Below are 16,651 nucleotides of genomic sequence, written 5' to 3' on the forward strand. Positions count from 1 at the left end.
CCTGGCCACCTCTCAACCACTGCTCGTGGTGGAGAGAGATTCCTACAAGGTGCAAGATCCTGATGGTATCCGTGGGGAAGACAAAACAAGCCAAAGCTGGACCTGACTGACCCCTAACTAAGTCCTTTACTGTTTCCATCGACCTCCTTCTGCCTCCTTGGTTAGAAAGGCGAGAGGCGTTATTAAGAGTGACCAGGTTAAAAAAAAAAAAATATATATATATATATATATATATATATATATATATATATATAAAATCTGGAGTGACACGGCCTAGGGTTCAAATCTCAGCTCCACCGTTCGCCAGCTGTGTCACTGTGAGCAAGCTCCTTGGCCTTGCTAAACCTCGGTTTCTTCATCTGTAAAATGGAAATGAAAACACACAGCTTAGGAGGCTCGTAGATGACGTAAGTAAGACAATGTGAACTCTCTGGCACGTTTCCTGAGAAGGAAAAGGCTCAGGAAATGCTACTCCCTTCACTTTAATCCAGGTTCCCCAAGTGTAGGTGTTACACATGTAAAATGGGTTTCATACTCAAATAAGTTTGTGAAGTGCTTGGTGAAACAAATGAACACCCTTTTCTTCTCTGCAGGACTTGTCAGAGCCTTTAACCTGCCAACATGAGCTGTGAATTTCCAAGAGGCACTGTAGTCTTCAGGCTTCCCGGGCCCCTGTGACCACAAAACCCTCTTCCTAGAACATCACTATAGGACAGTGCTCCTTGACTTGTTATTTAGGAAATGATACTTAAAATTAAAAAATATATAGCAATTACCATGTCAAACGGCACAGATGACCCCTTCTTCTGGAATCCGTAAATGGCCACTGTTTCCCTTCAGGGAAGCCATCACCAAAGAAGAGAATCCAAACTAGGCTTTCTTCCCCCAAACTGCTGCATAAAAGGACTGTTCATTCCAACCCTAACTTTTTCCTAGACGGAAAAAGCCTTCACTACTCACATCTGCCTCAGCCTTCACTACTCACATCTCTGCTGAGGCTCCCTGGCACTTACATCTCAGGAGGGAATTGGGGCCAAAAGTTAAAGGAGAGGGGTGAATGGTTAAGCATTGTTTTAGGTCTTTGTCTCATTTTATGCCTTACATACCAATTTTTTCTTAATAGAGATTTTTGAGCCCATTAGTAGCTGCAGAGAAACATTCAGCCACTTCTCAACGTCGCACACCGCGGTAGAGGAAGCAGGCTAAGGGCTCCCGGGGCCAGTTGGCAGAGTTAGAGACAGCCACTCAGAGAAGTTCAGCCAGACAGCAACCCACCCTGGGAAGAGGGCACGGCCTCCCCAGGGCCATCGTGGGGCCCAAAAAGCGTATTCTGAGATCATAGTCACTTCCACGCATCAGCGATAGACCCTGGCATGTTGTGGAACCAGCCGGTACTGCTCGGAGACAGGGAATTAACATGCACGCTGGGTCTTTCCAAACTATCCATCAGGTATGGAGAGCCACTCTAGACACTTCGGTCCAACAAAGCTCTGCCTAGGGACATGCCTAATAGCTTTACACTCGAGTTTGTGGATTAGACTCAAGGACAGTTTATCCCGTCATGCCGATGAGAATGTCAGCCGGCTCACCTTCACCGCTGTCCCCTGCATCCAGCGGCACACTTAATCCCAAGTCAAATGCGAAGTACAGTCGTATCAGCTGGGGAGAGGTCGATGAATTGGAGAGAAGAGCTTTAAAAATAAGGATTCATGTTACCAAGTTTCAATCTCAAAATCCTCATCTCCGCACACTCCGCCCCGACCCCGGCTGCCTGGAGCTGCGCTCCTCCACGCTCAGTAACAGCCCCACGTGCGGGGCAGGGCCTGGCCCCAGGGGAGCACTCACTCATCTCTGCAGAATCAAGACCCACCCGTGGAGCGCTTAGGCTGAGAAGCCCCGGGTGCAGACGTCATCTTCACGCTAGCTTGGCGAAACAGACAAGTCTTCCCATTTAACAGATGATAACATCGAGACTCACAGAGGTTCAAAACGTACCCAAGGAGGCTCTCCCAGCATCTAAACCACAGGCAGGGCTGGCAATGGTGGAGGAGATGGACTGCCGACCTCCCTACATGCGAAACACAGGGCGCCCAGCTCCCTCGCCGTCGGGCTGCCGTTTCAGAGTCTGAATATCGTTGAAAATGGGAAATGTCGTACTGGCTCCTGTTGAAACCTCCCGACAATAATTCCTCTCCTGCATCTAGGCCCCCTCTTTGCCAGGCATGAGTCTACCTAATTGGTGTATGTTACCTACCTCGTCCTCATGACAACCCAGCTGACAAGGCCTAGTCTTGTCCCCCATTTTATAGAGGAGGAAACTAAGGTCCATCAAGGTCAAATGCCTTTTCAAAAGTTTAAGAGCCAGAATTCAAATCCAGACAAGAGAGGCTGGCTGCAGAGCCCACACATACTCTAAGCCGTCAGTTTTCACCACCTGCCCTGCTGGGCTTTCCCGGCTGGTGGACTTTCTCCCCTATTAGACTGATAGTTCCTCCAGCGTAGTAACCAAATTCCATTCATCTTGTATATATGTCTGTGTGTGTATAAACACACACACACACACACACACATACACCCTAAGCACCATACATGGCACGTAATCAGTACTTAATAAATTTTTAATTTCTTCCACCAATTAACCCCACTCATTTTTCTCTTGTTACGTTCCCCTCTTATCGGTGAGAAGGCATGTATTATTTTGGCCCCGTTTTATAGGCAAGAGGTTACCTCATCTCTGCAAAGAGCTTCCAGAACTCAACAAAAAATAAAAAGCAAGCTCGCTTGGAACAAAATGCCAGAAGCTGTATCTGAGAAGGTCTTCTGAACCCTACATTCAAACCCTCAGGAGGAAGTTTAGGGAAAAAATTGGGAGAATCGATGTGAGACCATCTCCCCAGTGATCACCTACAAACTGTCTGCTGAAAACCAAAGTCTAGGGAGATTCTCTCCTGTGAGGGTTTTGTTTGTTTGTTTTGTTTTTGTTTTTCAAAAGATTTTATTTATTTGACAAAGAGAGAGACGGCCAGTGAGAGAGGGAACACAAGCAGGGGGAGTGGGAGAGGAAGAAGCAGGCTCCCAGAGGAGGAGGGAGCCCTATGTGGGGCTCGATCCCAGGACCCTGGGATCATGAGCTGAGCCAAAGGCAGACGCTTAATGAACGACTGAGCCACCCAGGTGCCCCTCCTGTGAGGTTTTGACAAGAACTTGTTTCAATCCTGATGCCACTAGAACCACCTGGGAAACAATAAAAATACACGATGCCCAGGCCCCACCCCTGACACTGATCCTGTCTGTCCAGGGAGAGCTCCAGCTCATCAGCGTCTTTTCAAAGCCCCCAGGTGGTTCTGACACGTAGCCAGAGCTGAGCCCCGATAGACTGCATTCAGAGCAAGAAGGATGTGTCAGTAGAGAGACTGAAAGAACATTCCCCAACCACAGCCCAAAGGACCAAGCCTCACCTTGGGATGGGCTGTTGTGTTCTTATCAAGGCTCTAACGGCACCTTCACAAACAGAAAGTGTATCGGTGGGTGGCTGATGTCTGGGCCCTGAGAAAGCGGAGAGGTAAATCCACACCAGAGAGAAGGCATTCACACGTAAAGACCCCCAGAAAATTACCAGTGCACCAGCTATGAGGTCGTTCTGGCAGTCACCAGCCGCCACATGCAAAGGGCTTCCGCTCCCAGCCCCTCTCTGGAGCACCTGGGAACAGCCCACCATGGGAACCCCAGGGCATACTCACAAGACAGCAACAATGTCTGCATCGCCCATCACTGGACACTCAGTGCCTCCCTGGCACGTTGTAGGCTCTCAATGAACATTTGTCATTTGAGTAAAGACACTGGAAAGTCTATGGGCAAAGATGGTCGACCAGTTCTCCACCAATAGGAGCAAGCATTTCATCAGGGCAACCAAGAGCTGAGCTCTGCAATTCATTCATGTGGACCGGGATTGTATAACATAGTTTTATGCGCAACCCAACCCAAGCTTCAGAGGAACCCTAAAAAGCAGAAACCGGTATTATTTTGAATTTTACACATGAGGAGACTTCAGTTCATAAAGCAACTCGGCCAAGATCAAATGGCGAGTAAGTGATAAGGCCGCTTGATCCAGAGTCTGTGTGCCTCCCACTTCACTGCCCCCGGATTCGCTGGGTGAGAGACTAACAGCCGCAGGGAGACTTGGGAGAAACAGAGCACAGTCATCCACAGGTGAGACCCTCTCCCCTGCAGGTGTGGGGAGTTGCAGGCAACAACCTGCCCTTGTCCTGATTTGAGGGAGGACTTGTAAATCCTACCAGTCCTCCTAGATTTGGGAGACCAAGGTAGGGTCGTTGAGGTCATCCCGTTGATTCCCCCTCTCTAGGGAACCCCCAGAGCCATTCCGGGGATGTGGGCACCAAGCTCTAGCAAGGCTCTGGGGAGAAGGGTCCCCACCTTGCTCGAGTCAGCCACCTCTCCACCAGAGGAATCCACACCGCTGAGACGGCTTGACTTTGGGTCCCTGGAACACACCCTGTGAACTCCGCTTGGAATGGGCCCCATCTGGCTCCACCGAAATCTTCTGCAAATTTCAAGAACAAACTCATTTCCCACTTTCTTCATGAACTTCCACTGACCACCCAGGTATCTCTCCCTCGAGTGAACATTTCATCTCTTCTTACTGGACATTTGTGATACTTGATATCACTCATTAACTTCTGTCTGTGTAAGCCTGCCTCCCACACTGTGCTGTAATTCCCCGAGGGCAGGAACCGTGGCCCACATGTCCTTGCACTGCTCAAGGTTACCTAGGACAGTACTTCCTGCAGAAAAGATACTGAAATAAATATGTGTTGATTAAGGCATAAACTTCAATAGTACAACGCACTGGAAAGAACTCAGATCTGAGCTTTAAACCCAAGTGCATTTGCAAACTGCCTACTTAGAAACAAGGTCATCCTCGGAGACATCACGAAATCAGGGCTAATCGCAGTGATACTATGTACATACATAAATCAGTGTATATAAAGCACCTAATAAGTACCTGGAACATAGTGTGCCCTCGATAAATGTTGGTTCCCAAAGCACCCCACCTGAAGTGATGACACTGAATGTGCCCGCAGTCAGGGCCCAGGCAAAGCTGGCTAATGTACTTTACCTTACAAAGCTCAGAGATCCTGGTCCAGGAGGCTCGACTCTTAGACGAAGTATGAAAGACAAGGTGATCTTTGACTCTAAAGGGGCCTGAAATGAGGTTTGGGAGATAGTGAGATGCTAACCAATTGGAAATGAGGATTATCTCAAGAACCATTTCCAACCCAAAGGTTTGACCTCAGAAGGATGCTGGCGACTGTCTACCACTTTGTCACTGCTGGACAGTGAGTGTTCAACCCTGAGGCATCACTGGCCCAGACAGCCCTGGTTTAATATCCCAGGGTTAGGGGTCGGGCCTCGACCAGCAGGCTCACGTGCCCCATACATGTTGGCGAATTTCTTAACTGGCCATGAGGAGAGCCACCTTGCAGGACACCCGGTTGAGTCCGTGGCTGTTTATAACACAATGAATGTGTGCAACTTGGGATAAAAACGAAGCTCTGCATCTATGGGAAGGAAGATGTGTGTGTGTGTGTGTGTGTGTGTGTGTGTGTGTGTCCTCTGAAGTACTGTTAATGATTGAACAAGAACTCACGGCATATTCTTGCCCAAGCAGCTGCGAGACACTTTATAATCCGAGGAAATAGGCAGAAACTCAGCTACTCATAGAGGGCAGTCGAGTTTCGTGCCCAGCTGCCTTCTCCGATGGACCGGAGTTCACCTCCAGTCTCTCCTGTCCACCGTGACCTGCCGGCATCTCCTCGGATGTACCCTGCGTGTGATGACACGCGCCCTGCAGGTGCTTGCATGCACACTGAACTCAGGGGATATGTATTCCTAAAGTGCCCGTATGCTATGTCCGCTGCTCCGACCATGACAGCTACGGTTCCATTATTAGAGGTCAAGAAACCCAAGAATGGGAGGATAAACTAACAATTTACTAAGCATGGGTAGGGACCAAGGCTGGGCAGCCACAAGCAAAAAAGAAAAGAGCTGAGAGTGTTGAAAAGGGCATTTGCCCATGTCCATTCGAGGTCCCTCCAACTTCCTCCAACGACGCGTGGGGCTGTCTGGCCACTTTATTTGCAAGTCTTCCCAGTTTCCAACTGCTGTGAGCGCAATTAGAGCAGTTCTTGCAAGCTTCCCTCCCGTTTTATCCACCTTTTACAGATTACCTTTTCACCAAGGCTTGAGTGAAATGAGATTTCCAAGGTCAAAGAGCTAGTTGGTGGTGGAGCTGGAATGCAGGACTATTGGGCCCAAAAGCACCCTCTCAGTCTTGTTGCTCCGACCCTTCTTAAAGCTCAGCCAACCTGAGACTCCGCGGGGACGGCTACGAGAGTGTGGACGGGTCAAGCTGATTGTGAACTTGTGCCGGATCCAGTGAGTCCAATTCACCCCACAGTGGAGTTAGACGGGCCCAGGAGACCATTCTGGGGCCCCTGAGCGGGTGGATGGCCCGTCACCATTACAACCCTCAGCGCCACCCCTTCTCACTGCCATCCGCAGCCTCCTGAGAGCTTCACTCGGCTTACCTTCTAACAAAGGTAACGAACGTGATCCCCGTCCCAACTGGTGAACGCGAAGGCCGGAAAGGGGCAACTTAAGTGTGCGGCCAGCCCTCTCCTCATTGGGGAAGAGCCAATCAGACAATGAAAAGGGTCTCCACGTGACAACTGCGCATTTACACAACAGTCATTAGGAAGGAACATCGGCGCCAGATCCCAGACCTATGGCTGAGTCCAGCTGGTTCTCATTCCCTTCTGAGACCAGGCCTGCGGCGTGGTTTCATTTAATTGTGTATTTTTATCGTTTGATATCTGTAGCCAGATGCCTGTAGGCAATCAATGCCCTTCTCCATCAGTTCAAGCAAGAAAATGTACCTGCCGTGGCAGTATTTGCTTCACTGGGCTGCTGACTTATTTTAAGAACTAAATCTTTCCTGTTACTATATTTTTCACGCTGGGGTGTACGCGCTCCAACACCGACATTAATAACGTGTGTCCAGGGCAGAGCTCTCCTCTGCCGTGAGAACGTAGCGCCACCTAGTGCCCGCGCGCCCCACTGCAGCCAAAGTCAATCACCGCGATAACCTTGACAGTTTTGTGCTCTTCGGGAGAATTTTTACACGCGTTCTTCCCTCCCCACATAACAGAGCTTGCCTGGCAGTGTTCTACTTATCTTCTTTTTAAGATAAATAAGTTAAGACACAAGGCTCCGGCGAGAAAGCTGAGTAAGTTTTCCACTTGCCAACTCGGTGCCGTACTTTCCAAGTTTGGTGGCTGTCATTTATAAATGATGAGCTCATGAGAGAGAAGACCTCATGCAAGTCCCAGGTGCCCAGAGCACAACCGTGGAGAAAGACAGCCCTCCCGTGGGACCCGATGCAATCGTCTTGGCGTTATTTAAGCCTTTCATACCAGCCTCCCCAAGCTCTAGGTGCACGATTATCCTCACAGCACCTCTCGGGGGTCTAAACACCAGTGTTATTACTACCTGCAGGTTACCACAGGGACTCACATGCCAAGAGGTAGAAAGTCCATCCTCCCTGGGGACTGAAAGTAGAGATGGAGCGGCTCACTGTCCCCTAAACTCCCCCTGAGACTCCACGGGGAGGGCTATAAGAGTGTGGATAGGTCAAGATGATTGCAAACTTGCATCGGATGCAGTGAGTCCGAATCCCCCCACAGTGGAGTTACACTGCCCCAAGGAGATGACTCTGCCCCCCCAGCAGGTGGATGGCCCGTCACCATGGCAACACTCACATTATGTCTCCGCCTTCTCACTCCCATCCACCTCCTCCTCGTCCCCCCGCCTCCTCATTAGTGCAAGAACCAAGAACTGTCATCCTAATACCACCCAATAGCTCTGGCCTTCAAAACCCCAACTCTTTTCAGATACCTAGAGCAGGGGTTTTTATCCTTGGCACCACTAGATTAGATAACTCTTGGGGGGGGGGGTCCTGCACACCGGAAATGTTTAGTAGCATCTCTGACCAATACCCACTAAATGCCAGTAGCATCCCTCTCCCTACCCATTATGATAATCAACATATCTCTAGATGTTGCCAAGTGCTCCCTGGGGGTGCAAAATCACCCTGCTTGAGGGCCACTATTCTAGAAGGCAAGTACACCAGAATATAACAATAATACTAATAACAACAACTCCTATGACTGCTACCACTTAAAAGGCACATAGTGTATGCTAAGAGCCTATGACAATATTCTATTTAATCTCTGCAATGAAAAAGCCAATCTGTGTTGCCTTCTCTAAGGAAATATTTTCATTGCAGATAAAGAAACTGAAGCTCAGAGAGGTTAAGTAACATGGCCAAGGTCACACAGCTGGTAGCGGAAGAGTTACCATTTAAAACCAGGCTTTTCTGATGCCGAAACCTGACACCATCTCCAGATCCTGGGACCATAGATCACAGATGTTTCTGGAACAGTCTCAGTTCTCAACAGTCTTGTAGAGTATGCTGACACTGTTCGAATACTATGTCCGGATTTATATTTAAAGACCTAAGCATTGCAGCTAGTCTCTCTAGGAACACCAATCCTAAGTGTTAGTGCTGAGGAGATGTTGCTATGGGGTAATGGAGAGAGCCCTGAGTCCAAGTCCAGACTCTGGGGCCAATAACTGACTGTAAGGTCTTCATTTGTGGTCAATTATTTAAGCTCTCAAAGTCCCTGTGTATTCATCTACAAGGTAAAAAGGATTGGTTCGATCAGGTTCTCAGCTGTGGCTGCACACTGAAGTCACGTGGGGAGCATGAAAAAGGAATGCCTAGGCCTCACCCCAAGCCAATTGAACCAGAATTTCTGGGGCTTTGTTTAAGCCCCAAGATAACTAATGTGCAGCCCAGAATTGAGACCCATGGGGCCGGATGAACTCGAAGACTCTCAAGTTCTGTGTTTCTGTCTTTGGGCCCCACTCGCCTTAGGCTGGACACCTTCTTTTCTCCCTTCCCACCAGGATCATAGGACAAGAGCTCTTTGCGTGAGTTTCCTGGGCTCGTAAGGCTGCCCTGCATGCCTTGAACAATTTCCTGAGAGGCCCTCAGTTCCCAACCGCCATCCAGTCCCTGAATTAACTATCTCCAGTATCATTCTCCCACCAAAGCTATGGACCCTACCCCACTGTCCTGTGGTTGTGGGGGTTGGAAACTCCTCCAAAGGCCTGCAGGGGGCAGGGAAAATGACAGAAGACAGCTGCGTCATCTGAAAGACTATCCTCTTCCTGGCCTTGTTGAGCGCTTGCCCTGTCGGACTTGAATAAGGTTAATTCTAATCTGCAGTCTTTCAAGAGGTGAGAGAATGTCCCCTTTCTGGACATGACTCACCGATTCCTATGTCAGCTCCCAAAGGAGAGTGATAACGTCTCACTCAGCAGGTGCCCGCGAGGAGCTTCGGCTACAGAACAGGGGCTTTGGGCCTTCTGAGCCCCATGCTCTTTACCCCCTCCTCTGCCTCCTGCCACCCAGCCTTCTGTGAAGGACCCTCTCACAACAGGGGGGGCTTCACACACTACCTCTAGGTACAACTAGTAATAAAAGCCATGTATATGGATGAAGTCCTCCCCCAGATGCCAAGTTCATCTATTTTCATCCAGTTTCATCTATTTTTCCCAAGTGCCTACATGAGAGGCTATTAGTGGTCACATTATTTTTATCATCACCATCCTCCTCACCATCATCATCACCCCATTTGACATGTGACGAAACCGAGCTGTCTATGTTCACTGTCCCCCGTCCCCGGCGGTGGTCGCTTTGAGAATGACGGTGGTCTTCCCCACTGGCCCATGAGCTCTGCAATGGTGCAGAGACCACCTCTGGGCTGGCCCACAGCGTCTCCCAAACTGGCCGGAGACGCACCGCAACTCCGACCCGGGCAGGCTGGCCCCTGTGAACCCTTCCCCTTGCCTCGGGGAGGGGAGGGCTGCAAAGACGGCTGAGAAGCAGCTTCTGGGAAGTGGGCCGACTCTCAGGAGTGTGGGCCCGTAAGGGACACAAAGAGAGTCTTCAGGGAGGAGAAAGGGGTCAGTGGGGACAAGAGCTGCCAAGATACCAAGGTTCATCCACGCGGGGGGGGGGGCGCAGAAGACGGAGGGCAAGTGAAGTGAGTGGGCGGTGAGGAACGAGGGAACCCGTGCAGACAACTCACTGGAGTGGAGGGTTTTTATGTCCTTTTCTTTCATCTGATGCTTTCCGTGGGAGAGACTGGAGAGTGTTAAAAGCTGATGGGAAGGGTCCAGTGGAGAGGGAGAGGCTGGCCGTTCCAGCGATCAAGGGCACAGCCGGACGGCGGGGTTGCCGAGGAGGACAGAGGGGGGAGGAGGCTGGCTTTCTCCGGGGCCACGGACAGCCCCTCCGCCGCAACCGGAGGGAAGGCAAGAAAGCGGACGGGATCGCGCCCGAGTACCTGGAGGGTTGGCGCGGCCGCCCCACTGACGGTCCTACCGCCGCATCCACCCTGGGCAGCACGACCCCTTGGCCCCTCGGCACAGGTGAAGGACCCGAGCCTTGAGAGTACAAGCACTCCACTGCCGCCAGCAGGGGGCAGGGCTGGGCCGGGAACCGGGTCCCTCCGCCGCTCCGGCCCGAGCTCAGCCCAGGCACAGCCTGTCCCCTCCGCAGACACCGGGATCCGGTGTCCCCGCGTGTCCCCCGATTCGAACTGAGGTCTACCAGACCCCAAAGCCCAAGATCTTTCCCCTGCCCGCCGGCCCCCTGCGTTTGATCTGGAAGGGAAGAGACGCAAGGCTCGGGGGAGCCCACCAAACGGGACGTAGTCAGAGGTGTAAATTCGTTCTGCAAGCCAGGTATCAAGGTGGTGGGGCTAGGGGTGCATTTTCTCCATCCTTCTCTTCAGTCCTCATCCCTCCAGACTCCTCCCTCCAGAACAACCTAAACACACCGGTAGCCCCCCTCGTATTGCCAAGCTGTGGAGCGCCCTGACCCAATGTCATCTCTGCACGGCTGGTGCACATTCTCTCCGGACTCAAAATTGCAGTCCTTCCATGGAGTCCACCCAAAAGCCCAGCAATCGAATTAAAAACCTACCCAAGAGAAGGCTGTTTGGTGTGGGACAGGATCAACATCCAGGAGATGAATTTTGTTACCATGATTTTAATAAGTGAGTGCCTTCCATTGGGTCCACGTAAGTCTGGCAGGCATTCACTGTTGAGCTGCCCACCCACTTTCTGAGCTGTCTACCCTAAGGCTTTTCCATCTGGGATGGTGAGAAGGGTTGTGTGCCCTGAGTTATTGCGGAAGATGCCACAGCCCCTCCCCCCAAGGATCCCGGCAAATGGGAGGAGAGGGTCAGCTGGGACCAGAGCCCCTGACCCCAGCATCCCAGGTTCTAAAGCCCTCCTGTCTGTGCCCTAGGTTCCTGCTGGCCTCCCCATCCAACAGGGGGAAAGGGGGTGGAGGAGAGGGGGTGGAAGAGCTCAGACACCAGGGCCAGGGGGCCAGCTTCATGTAAATCTGTGTTGGGTTTATAAAGCAACATGAACAGCATCCTGCTTCCTGCCCTCTCTCCTTCTTTAGCTTTGTTCTTCCTGCTTTCGGGGTTTGTGCTGGCCGCGGGGGTCCTATCCCCCACCCTCCACCTCTAGCTGGGTTGTGGGTGGGTGTAAGGAGGGACCAGATGAGAGGGAGGACTCTCCACCTCCTTCCCTCCTTCCCTGTCCTGATCCACCACCACCCCACCACCACCACCCCCCGGGGGTCCGCACTAAAGAGCCTACCTTTATCTTGGACAAATTCAGAAAGCCCCTTTGCCCTCTGTTTTGGGTGGTGGGTTGGTTGGCTAAGTTATATACATGTGTGCACTTCGTTTGTTTTGTCTTTTGTTTTGTTTTTTTACTTTCTTTGACCAACCTTCAGAGTAGGAAACAAAAACCATGGGAAGTCCCAAACGCCACGACGGCAATGTGCCTTCTGAGACCATTGTACTGCGCGACGTGGCAAGCCCCTTCCCCTCCTGGGCCAATGCTTCCCTGTCTTCAAAATGAACCGGGGCTAGATGAGCTTGGAAGTCCTTCCTGACCCTTGCACCCTCACACCCTCTGACCTTGAGTTTGATTTGGGGACAGAACATGGCCTCCTCCCAGGAGGAGAGGACACGGGACAGTGATTCCAAGGAGAGGGCGAGGAGAGAGGGTGGAAGCGCTGTCCCTCCTACATCCTCCAGCCCTAGGGCTGCAGCAGACTCATCTGAAGAGAAAGAGGGCAGGAGTGAGCAAAGGAAACTGTCGTTTAAAAGCAAAAAGAACATAAAACAGCCAAGGGATGCTGCTGAGACTTCTATTGTCCATCTCGTCCTCTCCCTCCATCCAAACCGGACCCCAGGATGCCTTCCCTCTCTATCACGTTTGTTTCTGGCACTTCACAATTTCCCCTAGCACTTTCAAGTTCATTGTTAGGTTGAATCCCCCAGACTGCTCTGAGATAGAGACAAAATGATCACCTCCATTTCACAGGTGGTAAGTGCTAAGTGGGCTATAAAGCCCGTCTGGAGGGGATAGGGAGAAGGAGGAGGGGACGTAAGATTCAACAGAAAACCCTCCCAGACTTTTTCTCCTGAGGCCGTGCTACACAAAAGCCGACTGAAGTCTATAAAGGGTGTTCGCCCTCCTTAGCTTTCCTTCACCTTGTCCTTTCATCTTTATAGTCTTTATCCTGCAGATCACACGTTAGAACTGAGAGGAGAGGCTCTGTTTTTCTATCACATCTCTCCTCCTGCTGGGAGGTGCTGGGGATTCATCATTTGGCCTGGGGAAGGGGTGGGGGCAGCAAGTGAGAATCGCTGGTGAGGTCTGCTAACCAGAGGCAGACAAGGTCAAGGGAATGAAGGAGGCCTTGCTTCTGCCTTAACTGAATGCCCGGCTGCATTTGTTCCTGAGAAATTGTGTTCCCTCAAAATTCTTGGGTGCAAGCCCTAACCCCCAGTAGCTGAGGGTGTGACCAAAGTGAAGACAGAGTTGTCACAGAGGCGATCAAGTTAAAGCGAGGTGGGCCCTAATGCAATAGGACTGGTGTCCTTATAAAGAGGGGGGATTTGAAATGACATGCATGGAGGGAAGAGGATGTTAAGAAACACAGGGAGAAGCCGGCCATCTACAAGTGCCAAGGAGAGAGGCTGGGATGGGTCCTTCCCTCAGAGCCCTCCAAAAGAAACAACGCTGCCCACGTCTTGAATTGGACTGGTAGCCTCCAGAACCATGAGACAATGCAAAAGGTGTTAACAAAACTCCAGCTTGGGTGGGGAGGCAGGGGAAGTGGAACTGAGATGAGAAACCTTCTCCCCAGGCACTTTCCCAATCTCTCCTGGCTTACGAAACAAACATAGATGTCAGTCATTCAGCATTTATTGAGCACCTACTATGTGCTACACACTATTCTGGGAATAAAAGAAAACCCTTAGGGCTCAAAGAGCTGACACTCTAACACGGAGAGACAGAAAAGAACGATAAAGCACATTATCTAGTAGGAAAGAAGGTTCACCTAGTATGGGGTAAAATGGACAGGATAAGGACGATGGTGCAGTTTCAAATAGAGGATCAAGAAGGGTTTTGACACTCCTAGGAGGGAAGGGAGAAAGGCCTGCAGACCACTGGGCTTCATGGCCTTCATTCTGTCCTTCCTGCCGGAATGGGTTACGCTGTCACTACAACTTCATTCCTTCCGTAAACAGTTCATTAAGCAAAAAAGAACGAGGCACAGTTTCATGATCCCAGTCATTAAAAGAGCAAAGACGGAGCTTTACTTATCCACCCTATCTCCAAAGTCTAGAGGGATTCGAGTATTCAATAAATACTGTTAAATCAATTAATTCATCCATAATCAATAGCATATTTAACTTATGAGAAGCAAAAACACCCCCCATAACTTCCCAGTAAGTAAGAAACTTGATACAATGTATCATATAAACAATGGCTCTGGAGGCTTTTTTCACATATAAAAGAACCACTCAGAATAGGATCAGAACATGATTTCATTTTTGCCTTTTCCCTTCCAGCCCTTGTCTGTATGCATAACTTACGCAGGTACGATTTAGTGTTTTGTAATCCTAAACATAGGACTTTGACATTGGGCGGAGGGGTGAGTAGTGCTTGTCATATTGTAGTCATTTTTCTCTAGCATTTCATAGTCTTTACGATTATCACTGATAATGGACGCATGAGGTCAGTTGTTTTCAAACTGCCAGCTAAAGCAATATTGCTTCCAATGTCCCTGAACTAGAGCAAACCAGGTAACGGGTAGGCTCCATAGCTCAGTGGTTAGAGCACTGGTCTTGTAAACCAGGGGTCGCGAGTTCGATCCTCGCTGGGGCCTCTTACACGCTTCTACCTTTTTTTTAAGTCCTCCCCTTCACGGAATAGAAACTCGAAAATGGAACAGAGATTTCTGAAAACGTTACTTCTGGCAGGATTAAAAATTACTCCTCCTGAAATGCAAATGATGGGCGTCCTTCCAGTGAGTTAGAGGTGACCCGGAAGAGAAAATCCTGGACCGACACAAAGAGCAGGAAAAAGAAAGAAGAAAAGCCGTCCTCGGCGACCCAAGCGCTACCGGGACCTGCGACTCGGTCCCGGGCAAAGGAGACGCGAGGCGCCCTGGCTCGTTTTCAACCCCCTGCAAGTCTAGCCCCAGCCCCGCGTTTGGAGAAGCTGGGGGGCGTCCGCGGCGGGTTCCCAGGGCAGCGGGAGGGGCGGGCCTGGGGCGCTGCCGGGGGGCGGGGCCGGCGCTGCGCCTGCAGTGACGCCGCGCGGCCGGCGGGCGGCGCTCCTGCGCCGGCTCCCACTCGCCTCCCGGGAGGCCGGCGAGCGCGCGTCCCGCCGCCCGCCCAACCCGGCTCGAGCGCGGCCAGCGTGGCCGGGCCGGAAGTGCGCGCGGTGGCCGCCACGTGGCAGCCGCGCCCCCGCGCCCAGCCCTGCTCGGAGGGCCTGCCCCTGCAGAGGGAGGAGGAGCGGCTCCCGACAGTAAACAGCCCCGGGCTGCTGGAGAGCCGTTGTGTGCCGCCGCTCTCGTTTCTCCGCCGTTTCCCTGAATTCCGGAACGCCGCGGGACTGCAGCCTCCAGAGTCTTTTCAGAATAGGCAGATTCTCCCCACCCTGGATTTCTTTTCCCTTATTTCAGGGCAGGGCCTGATAACGGACTGTCTGCAAAGTAGCCGCTAGCCTCCGCGGCCACTGAGGGTCTGAAATGGGGCTAATCAGGATTGGGCTGTCTGCAAGAGTACGATACACCTCGGATCTAGAAAACAGTACCAAAAGGAGAACGTAAACTCTCCCCCGTTGGTAGCTTTTCCTTGATCACGTGCTGAAATAATATTGTAGATATATTGGATTAAATAAAATATGTAATTACATTAATCTTACCTATTTTTTTAATGTGGCTACTGGAAAACTTTACATTACATCCACGGCTCCCCTTTGCAGCGCTCCTAGTTCTGTTGGACCGGGCGGCTTTAGAGAGCCCGAGTCCTGTGACCTTGAGTTCAAGTTAATTCTTAACCTGGCTCACACCAGGTAAACCGGTGGGCACAGTCTCCTTCGTGTGTGGGTTTCCCAGAGCCAGTACTGTGTTTGGCAAGCATTAAGTATGGCATCGGTTGAAGTGAAATTAAATATCTTCCCAACATAATCTTAAACGCCACAGGAGCAAGGGAATGTTTATTTTCTTTCTTTCTTTCCTTAATTCTTATTTGAGTACAGTTGACAGTGTCGCCTTCGGGTGTACAACACAGTGATTCAACTTCTCTGTGTGGGACTCAGCGCAAATGTAGATGTCCGCACACAACACTGTTACGGTATCATTGGCTAGATTCCTCATGCTGTGTCTTTTACTCCCAATTTAATCAGTAACTAGAAACTGTACCTCCCACTCAGCTTCAGCCATTTTGCCCATGCCCCCCTCCGCCCCTCCCCCTGGCAACCATCACTTTGTTCTCTGTATTTATAGATCTGATTCTGCTTGTTGTTTATTCAGTGGTTTTTTAGATTCCACATCTGAGTGAAGTCATATGGTGTTTGTCTTAAGGGAATGGATTTCTTGAGTTAGCTTTGGGGACGATGCAACGGTCCGACGTTCGATCTTGCTTTGCAAGATTCTAGCTCCGGGAAAGCACACTCCTACTTTTGTTGGTTGCAGGCCCTTCTGCGGTCAGGATGGCTGCTGCTGGGGATGCTGTGGAGGTGAGATGCTCAGAGTGCCCCCAAGGAAACAGGCCCCAGTGGTGCAAAAACAAAGACCCATAGTGACCACAGAGGGGTCAGCAATCACGGACCCTGAATGCCTTTTTGCAAAACCATTTCAGAGCGTCCAACACCGTAATCCGAGACTGCTTACTTTGACTGTTCCTTGTGGCCCCTGCCCTAGCCCTCTCCCCCAACAGGCCCCTAAAAAGAGCAAGCACAAACATGTGTGCCTTTTTCTGTACTTCTCCACACCTCAGCCTCTGAGGAAACCAGAAACATCCGGGCTATGACCTAAATGACTGCTCTCTCAGTACTGGCGCCTTTGTGACAGCTCACGGGCATTGCCAGCCATTTCCAGAAAAGAAAGCCACTT

General features: G+C 50.9%; 1 long non-coding RNA gene and 1 other non-coding gene across 4 annotated transcripts; one reads left to right on the top strand and one right to left on the bottom strand.

Annotated features, from left to right (window-relative positions):
- Positions 1 to 3,322: 3,322 nt before the first annotated feature.
- LOC113268709 (uncharacterized) lies at positions 3,323 to 15,877 on the bottom strand. 3 transcript variants are annotated; one of them, XR_006411486.3, is made up of 4 exons: positions 15,460 to 15,877; positions 5,138 to 5,223; positions 4,435 to 4,561; positions 3,323 to 3,848 (listed from the first exon to the last, which is right to left on the bottom strand). It is a non-coding gene; the product is annotated as an uncharacterized LOC113268709 (long non-coding RNA). The 3 variants fall into 3 exon arrangements; XR_006411485.3 differs by having other exon boundaries at positions 3,323 to 3,546; positions 3,741 to 4,561; XR_006411484.3 differs by having other exon boundaries at positions 3,323 to 4,561.
- TRNAT-UGU (transfer RNA threonine (anticodon UGU)) lies at positions 14,341 to 14,413 on the top strand. Its single transcript has one exon. It is a non-coding gene; the product is annotated as a tRNA-Thr (tRNA).
- Positions 15,878 to 16,651: the final 774 nt, after the last annotated feature.

Source organism: Ursus arctos, unplaced genomic scaffold (genome assembly GCF_023065955.2).
Source record: "Ursus arctos isolate Adak ecotype North America unplaced genomic scaffold, UrsArc2.0 scaffold_2, whole genome shotgun sequence".
NCBI lineage: Eukaryota > Metazoa > Chordata > Mammalia > Carnivora > Ursidae > Ursus > Ursus arctos.